The following is a 9,394-nucleotide window of genomic DNA, read 5'->3' on the forward strand; positions in this document are numbered from 1 at the left end:
TTTCGTGCATATAATTGAAGATTACCGACAATCTACTAATCCTGCTATAGACTGCAAGCAGTCTCCCCGGGGGGGGGGGGGGTACCGCCATATATGGGCTATATAGGTATGTACCGTTGTGAAGGGTATGGTTTTTCAAGCAGTTTACTCTAGGTAAGCGTATATAAATCAGAACATTTGGGTCTAGAATAGGAAAGGGTATATAAATCAGAACATTTGGGTCTAGAATAGGGTATCATTTTTCAGGAAACTGATCAGTTGGTTGAAGATTTTATCTAGACAAGGGAAACAGCTACTCTAGGATAGGGGGGATTTGGGGAGTTTACTCTAGTATAGGGTAGCAAAATCTAGCTGAACTAGCTCTGGTGTAGGTTAAGGGTTCCAGGGTCCCAGCGGCACATCCCCAACCAGAAATTCCTAAACTACTCCCAGGACAGTCTCTTATTTTTCTCTGCAAAGTGACCCAATGCACGCGAAACCGAAGCACGCGAGCGGCGAGCGAAGCCGCGATAAACGAGGGCGTAAGCCCGAGACGTCGTGGTTTGCAATCGCGCTGGCTGAGATAAAAACTAGACAGATTTAAGGGAAAGGGCATTTATTTAGTGAGTCGTTTGTTTCTGTCTTTTACCTTATTATTCCTGCCCCGTACCCAGACGTCTCTCTCGTGCGCGCAAAGGAAGGCGGGCCGTCTGTGCCCTTCCCATTGTCCCTTGCGGCTCATCACCAGTCGCTCGCCTCTACCTTGCGAAAAACGAAGCGGCTGAGGAGGTTTTGAGGAGGAGGCTGTTATTGTTTGTTGTTTTGAAGACAAGGCAAGTACTAGTGCCAGTCCCTCCCGAGAACTGAATTTTCAAGATGGTGTCCCCTTGTTATTTTCTAGTTTTATCCCATGGTTTAGCACTTTTTGCCGTTTCAAGATGTTACAGTGGCAGTATTTCGAACTTTTTGATATTTCCTCTACCTGTTGACCATGCTGCCAGCGAAATAGGGAAGAAAAATCATGAAGAGGACTTAAACAAACAAGAAGAGATTGGCCTATTTTCAAGAAAAAGCCAGTTGGTACCTATGCATACAAATTTGAGTTTTCTAATTTCTTCCTGTTCCAACAAGCCAAAATGATTATTAGTGTTTTGGTAACATATATGATAGTAGACTGCAATTTGGCTGTCAAAGTTTTATTATCCTTTTAGTTGTGCGCTACAGATCAATTAAAAAACGACCGATTTTTGGTTCGCTCGCAGACGCTGAGGTTAGGTCAGGTAAAATTAAAAAGTTTTAGTCTTGCCCGTCGCTACCTAACAATGTTTATGGTTTTCGAAGATAGTCCTGTGTTGTTTTGTATCGCATACAAAAAATGAACTTCGCTCGTTTAATTTTAAGGAGTTTAAGAGCTTCAGAAAATGGTCCAAATTTCCATAAAAAATGGCTTCAGAGGGGGTCAAAGTGATGCTCGTATCTCTAATATCTTCTCTAATACAATAGCAGTGAAGAACTTGTGTTTATTATATTTGTCTATTACTCCACCTAACCTATCTATGATGTTAGTATGAGCTTATTCTGTTGACCTCCTTCCGTTGACATTTTTAACATTTAAATTGCCCGGTTTTCTCTGACAACCACTCTTAAGCAATCAATAATTGATCCTGTAGTCAGAGCTCCACCATCACTGACACTATGGTCACCATTTTGCAATTATCCATTCTCCTTCAACAAAGCAGACTTAATGACCACTCAAATGGCGACTTAACAGTATCAAAAAGCGCTTCCAACCAGTTGTGAGTAAAATTTCTGGATAAAGCGAAACCAGACATAAGAATTCTGAATTTGTTTTTCATATTCAATAATTCACAGTTCAAAGCATTTTTCATGTTTGAGTCCAACACAAAAGAAGTTGAATTTAATAGACCTTGTCACGGTTTTCGACGCCATCTTGACGAGTAGGCAAACGTGTGAGAAATAACAGTGATTGTATGAGAATCTAATGTCGGATAATTTCCTTAGAATGGTTGTTCTGAAAAAAATATGATTGTGGATAACACGTGACCATTTTTCCTGATACCGTACTTTGGGCTAATATGGAACGAGGTCTTGAATCCCAAGAAATTCTGCACATTTTTACCACTGAAACTGTGACATTTCCCGGAGGAATCTGACCGTTACGTTTTACGTGTAAAGATGGAAACCAGGTTCCTTGCTGGCGTATTTATTTCTTTAACAGAAGAGACTGTGAAATACCGCCGTCAGGTTAAAATCGTTCAAACGGTCCAGCGCGAAACCGTGGCCACATAGCGACGGGTATGTCAAAAAGCTGAAGAAAATCAGTTAAAAACGTTTTCTAGCTTGCGCGTCGAGCATTTTCGCTTTCCTTTTTTAAGGCAAAAGCTCATTTAGGCATTGCGATCAGCGAATCAGGCCGCGTTTTCTGAGAGTAGTCATGTAGTCAGAATAGAGTTCATATTAACTCTATCCCGTCCCATGGGAATAATGGACTTTCCTTAATAGAGATTAGAGCCATTATCCACATTACTAGTTTTTCCTTGTTTGCCATTATCCACCGGTATTGCGATGAATAATGAAGTATCTTTAATGGAGATTAGATATTATATTACCTGAGAGTAGTCATGTAGTCAGATTGGAGTTCATGTTACCTCTATCCACATTATTTCTATGAATAATGGACTTTCCTTAATGGAGTTTAGAGCCAATATCCACATTACTAGTTTTTCCTTATTTTCTATCATTAAAAAGTGATATCACATGTTGTAAGTTTCCTGCTGGTTCAACGTCTTTTAACTTTAAAAGTTAGCAAGATATAAAAGAACCTCATTACCTTTCTCATAAAGGAAAAGGTCAAGTCCAAAAATGGTTGTTTTGAAACCTTGTATAACTTGCCGATGATCTAACCGTCCTCGAAATGACGGAAAGTCAAATAAAAAAATATTTAACAATTATTCAATGAGTGCGCGTTGGATATGATGAGGTTGTAAATAGCCAACGAGGCGCGTAGCGCCGAGTTGGCTATAACTGCCTCATATCCAACAAGCGGGAATGAATTAATAGTTTTATTAAACTTTTTTAAACTCCAAACGTCTGGTTATTACAACTGAATTTTAGTAAATTACTAAACGACCGGATATTAATGTAACTTCCGGTAAACCAAGGGAAAATCACATGACATGTGCGCCGCTTGCGAACTTAGTTGAATGAAAAATCTGAAAGGGACGGACGCTGTGCTTTAATTATTCTCGACAAGTACTGTTTTCGCTTTACCTCGCTGTGACTGTGGAATTTGTCGCTGGATAGGTCGACCTGATTGCTCTTCAATTTCCTTTTCTTCCTCCACTGAATCCGAGCTGTAGTGTGTAGTTCATGGTTGTTGCTGTTAAAAGGAAAGCCGCTCGTTGTAGGATTCACTTGAGGCCCGTTATGGACATGCGAAAGTGTTAAGAGATGTAAAAGCTCTTCAAACAAGCAAAAAATCTGCCAGTGGTTTTGAAAACTTACTCCTACAAGGACGTGCTAGCCATTCTGAAAATTTTTAAGGTAAACTTTGTTGTTGTTGTTGTTGTTGTTGTTGTTGTTAAATAATCAGCTCGACGTAAGGAAGAATTAAGCTTATAATTTCTTCGGAGTACCATTAAATAATTTCAAACCAAAGTTTGTAGCTTTTTTGTCGCTGCCGCTATGGCATTTTCTGTTTTTTTTTCTTTTATTTCGTCGGTAGATCTACTTTTTTCCGCCGCTTTGTCCGAGGGAAATTTTGTTGTTTTCCATATTAGGTCAAATCAAGGTACATGAGCAAACATAAAATGATAACCGAGATTGAGTGAACCAATCAGAATGCTAGATATGCATTATCATATTAATGTGTACCTGTGTGGGTGAGCGTGTAAACCCCCATCGCAACTGTTTTCCAGGGAATAAAATGACGGCTTAAAGTTATAAATGATTATGTTCCGCGATGAAAAACACTCGACTTACCAGAGTTAAGACTAATTTCACCAGCGCGCATTGGATCTCTTAGTGATCGTTTTCACTGAAACGCCCCTCACCCCTGGCCTGCGCATACACTTTTCACTATGAATAACTTTCATGCTAAAATTTTGCTAAACAAGCACCGTAGATTTAAGAACGTCTCTTTCTTTTGCTAAGAACGATCATAGCCTGTTGTCGGGAAAACCGTTGTTGAAATACGTCGGTTTTCCGCGACATTGTTTGGGACAAACCATATATGTATCACAAGGGCCATGTTGCTCGCGTGACTTTCAAGAGCTCAATCATAGGAGAAAACAAACAACACTTAAAAAGAGACTCAACAAGAATTACTTGTAAACATAAAAAATCAAAAATCATGATCTTAAAGCATTCACTGAACATCCCACTGGTTTTGTCTAGGACTGAGTGAGAAATATGCAAACCAACAAAGCATTGTTGTTCACTAGGGGGAAAATGACCTAATAAACGCCCGGGGCGTTTATTTAATTTTAGGGATCCAAGCGGAGGCGGTTAATAGATAGGAGGGCTTTTTTATTAAAAGAGAGAGAGAGGGAGACGTTTATTCTCATAACTGTAACAAGCTCAAGAGAACAAATATGCTTTCGGCAAAAATATCAAGAGAGTTTTAAAGTGGTGGAATATCCTGACTCCATCAATTTATACGTCTTGGCAGTCTAGAGATCCATATCACTCTTACAAATCGTAACATCGATGTCAGAATGCTCGCTCAGGGTCATGTGTTGCCATCATTAGTCCACTCTAAAGTTGACATTGAACAAGATGAAATACGCAAAGCCTTGTTAATCAAAGGAGGAAACTAAATGAATTAAAAGATTTTGCTGCTTTTTGCTAATTCCTAGTATTTTGGAGTAATTCTCATAGGGGGCGTCTATTGAAGAGGGGCGTCTAATAAAATTTTCACAGCGTAGAGGGGGCGTTTATTAGATAAGAGGCGTTTATTTGGAAGTGGGAGTTTATTAGGTTTACGGTAGTCTTATTTCATCACTAATTTATAGTTGCACAAATCTGGTTGTACCCTGTTTTGCGTGCGCAAATTTTACCTTAACCCTTAAAATATATTCAGTTGTTCTTGCATCAACGCGAAACCTTTACCGAGTGTAAATATTTTTGATTTTCTTCGTTTTAACCATTCTTTTATTTAAAGTGAATTATCTCCGAAAAGAACTTTTAAAGTGTCTCACCATGTCAAGAAATCCAAGACAGTCTTGAATTCTGGATTCTACGCCGCGGATTCCGGATTCCAGGTACTGGATTCCAGTCTCTTACAGTGGAACTTGGATCGGCTGGATTCCTTGAGTTGTATTCCGGATTCCAAAGCACAGGATTTCGGATTCCGCAAGCAAAACAATTCCCGGATTCTGGAATCCGGATTCCCTTATAAGGGACGAAAAGTGTGAGAGTCTCGTTCCCAGAGGCCGCGATCCTTTTGTCCAGCGACGAGGATGGTAGATACTTCATATATGATTCCTATAGTGTACCGATTTGCCTCATCCGCTGGACAAAAGTAACGGAGGCTCTGGGGACGAGACTGAAAGTGTGAGAGTTTCAGATATGCTTAAGCGCAAGATTAGGTGTCATCGGTGGCCTCACGCCAGCACCCCGATAACCTGTATAGATCCTGAATCCAAAAATTTATCAAAGTCAAAACTACTATTTAACACAAAATTACCCATCCCACACAACTAGCACTTTTCAATTCCGATACGGCCTGATGGTTTACACGGAGCTCAAGGTTGATGGTTTTCTGATCCACATGAATTACCTGAGGATGCAATTCGTTAACTAAAACGCGTTTTTACATCCCTCAATAAATAATGTATACTTCTTAATGGAAATTGGAGTTCATATTACGTGTACCGGCAACAAATGGCTTTGTGATGACTGTATCAAATAATTAGATAATTGTCCGGTAGCCGATTAAGAGGTCATATTACCACTGTCCACATCAAAGAGTTCATCAACCCTCGAGAGGTTATTGTTCACTTTGTATTGACGCCAGAAAGAGGGGATACTCAAACACGCGTAAAAGGTCAGTAGTATCTTATTAAGCTGTTATGAAAGCGGAATATACAGATGTACCAACGTTTAATTCAGCCCGGAAAGTCATCACTGAAAATTCGAATTTTACAAAAAAAATTGCTGGATTCATTCCTTAATGGAATGGAGCCTTGAGGTTCGGTTTATATTCGTATTCGGTCAGGGCCACCCAACGATTGTTTTCTGTAAAATATATGTGTGAGGAAGCACATTTTGTCTGGAAATTTTTATAGCTTGAGAAAGGCTTAAGATGATTACCCTATTTCCCTTTCGTATTTGAAAAACACCAGAGTAACCAGAGTTAAGAGTAATTTTACCAGCGCGCATTGGATCTCTCATTGATCGTTTTCACTGAAACGCCTCTCATCCCTGGCCTGCCCATACAGTTTTCAGGCGAAAATTTGCCTAAGCAGTAAGCACCGTAGATATTAGAACGTCTCTTTCTTTTGCTAAGAACTAACATAGCCTGTTGTCGGAAAAAAATGTTGCTGAAATACGTGCTGCTTTTACTTTCCCTGTCTCCTTTAATACTGAACTTTCTGGTTTGCCCTGCATACGCGGCATTGTTGGACAAACCAGCTTGCAATCACTGGGGCCATGTTGCTCGCGTGACTTTCAAGAGTTCAATCATAGGAGAAAACAAGCAGCACTTAAAAAGATATCCAGAGGAATTGCTCAGTTCCGGACATGAAAAATTAAAATCTTAAAGCATTCACTGAACATCCCACCGGTTTTGTTTAGGATTGAGCAATGTGCAAATCAACAAAGCCTTGTTGTTAACAAGGGGGGAAATGATCTAATAAAGGTCCAGGTTAGGGGTCCAAGTGGGGGCGTGTTATAGATAGGAGGCGTTTAAAACAGAGAGGCGTTTATTCTCATAACTGTAACAAGCTCAACAAAGCAAATATGCTTTCGGCGAAAGTATCAAGAGAGTTTAAAATTGGCGGAATTCGAATATCCGCTCCATCAATTGATACGTCTAGGCCGTCTAGAAATCTATATCATTGCACTCTTACATATCCTAACATCGATATCAGACTGCTCGCTTAGGGTGATTGTGTTGCCATCATTAGTCTATCCTCAGTGACTCTAAACTTGACACTGAACAATGCAAGATGAAATAGGCAAATCCTTGTTTGTTAATTGAGGGAGAAAACTAAATGAATGAAAAGATTTTGCAATCCCTACTGAGCCTTTTGGAGTAATTCTCATAAAGGGCGTCAATTAGGGAGGGGCTTCTCATATTTTCACAGCGGAGGGGAGGCGTTTATTTATTTATTTTTGTTTACAGATTAGGTCGATTATCATGTAAGGTTTTTATCGTTGGCCTCCCGTCCGGCTATCTCTCTCACTGTCAATGGTGATCGCGAGCACCCCGATAACCTATAAAGATGAAATCTGAAACATAACCATCGAGTAAATTCAAACAGGCGTCTCGATTTCTAAATCAAACCCGAAACTATTATATAACACAAAATTACCCATCACTATTCCAATACGGTCTGTTGGTTAACACAGAACTCAAGGTTGATGGTTTTCTGATCCACATGAATTCCCTGTGGATGCAATTCATTAACTAAAAAGCGTTTTTTCATCCCTCAATAAATAATGTATACTTCTTAATGGAAATTGGAGTTCATATTACGTGTACCTGCCACAAATGGTTTTGTGATGACTATATCAAATAATTAGATAATTACCTCAATCAGGAGCTGACCTCAATATAGCCGATTACGAAGTCATATTACCAGTGTCCACATTTAAGATTTCATCAACCCCCTAGAGATTATTGTTCACTTTGTATTGAAGCCAGAAAGCGGGAGGGGATACTCAAACACGCTTAAAGGTTAGTAGTATCTCACTGGTAATAGTTGGCACTACAGCTGCCCCCGCTCTGTATATTGTCGGTTAATAGTATTCTTGCTCGTTGTGTAGCTGTTTGAAATAAGCCGATTCATAATGAAGATGTTCACACATAGTCCATACAACAGGTGAGATAAATCTGCGGGGGCAATTAAGCTGTTATGAGGGTGGAATATACAAATGTGCCAACGTTTTATTCAGTCCAGAAAGTCATCACTGGAAATTCGAATTTGGCCACCCGAATAAAATGTTTCGTTTCCCTTCGCCCCGTCTCTTGTGATGGTCGGTCGGTCGGGCAAAAGAAAAGAAAAAAGAATGAACACTTGAAGGGGTCTGCGTTCCAGAGAAGGCCGGGCTGCTAAGTAAGAAAGCCTGGCTACAAAGTCAACTCGAAAACGTGGTCTTTTCGACTATTAAATGTCTAAATGGCCTTTAAAAAACGTAGTATCGATGTTAATTAAAGACAAGGACATCACATCATACCAATTGTTGTTAATAAAACAAGATCGTGTGCTTGTAAATTAAAGTACCCTTTTGAAACTAGAGAAGTCCGAAAATCATTTGGTTTACTTTCGTTCCGTGGTGTGATAACTAATTAAAATTAACCACTGTAATATAACAAAAGCTCGTGATGTGTGTGCATTAGCTATTTGCCTATGGGTAAACGCTGGCTAAAGCTGGCGAGTCCACTTATTGTATCTTCTGAGGCCGTTTCTGAGGAAAAGTCCTTAAACTGTAGCTTAACATAACGATGCCTATATATGGCGAAATTTCGACAGTGGTCCCTGATTGTATGGTTGGTTCTCATTGTGACGTCTTTAGGATACGCCCACATATGACCCAATACAGAGATTCGTGGCAAATGATTCTTAATCACCCAAACTCCATACAGACACCGTCAACTTCACCACCATTTCACAGTTTTCAGTGGTAAAAGTAACTCCTGAATTTAAGCCGGAAGCAATGAGACCAGTTGTTGATTATCTGAAACAAATATTTTCTTTTTTCAGTGCATGACGTTTATTTAGTCAATTCTCCTCTTTATAAAGCAGAGGTGCCCAAAGACGGTTTCCTCCTAAATACATTGAGAACACTCTTTACGTGTCCAGATTACTATTAAGATCTATAGAACCAAGAGAGGATGAAGGGGCCTTTATCCTCTCTTGATAGAACTGAATGCATTCTAAGCGACGCTATGACGTTTGTACCTGTGCGGTCATCCTAGGGGAACTTGAGTCTTGTCGAAATTTCAAGGGCTTCAGTATACATTTTTTGATTCCTCCCTGACTCACCTTCACAGTTTTGAATGCGAAAATTTCAGGTTTCCTTTTTTGAACGAAAAAAAAAAGGCCTAACCTGGGCAGTAAAAAAAACAACAAAATTGTCATTGAAAATCGTAGGGAATTTATTAGAGGCTTCGAAAATTGTACATAAATGGAACGGTCATCTAGATTTTTTTTTTATAAGCGGTTTTCCG

The 9,394-nt window shown here is 39.6% G+C and overlaps 1 protein-coding gene across 1 annotated transcript in view; it reads left to right on the plus strand.

Annotated features, from left to right (window-relative positions):
• The first annotated feature begins 6,009 nt into the window (after positions 1-6,009).
• LOC140940558 (DELTA-stichotoxin-Hcr4a-like) overlaps positions 6,010-9,394 on the plus strand; it is a 25,558-nt gene continuing 22,173 nt past the window's right edge. The window contains exon 1 of the mRNA XM_073389544.1: positions 6,010-6,046. The gene's annotated coding sequence lies outside the window, so the exon portion shown is untranslated. The remainder of the gene's footprint in view (positions 6,047-9,394) is intronic.

This window comes from Porites lutea, chromosome 6 (genome assembly GCF_958299795.1).
Source record: "Porites lutea chromosome 6, jaPorLute2.1, whole genome shotgun sequence".
Lineage (NCBI taxonomy): Eukaryota > Metazoa > Cnidaria > Anthozoa > Scleractinia > Poritidae > Porites > Porites lutea.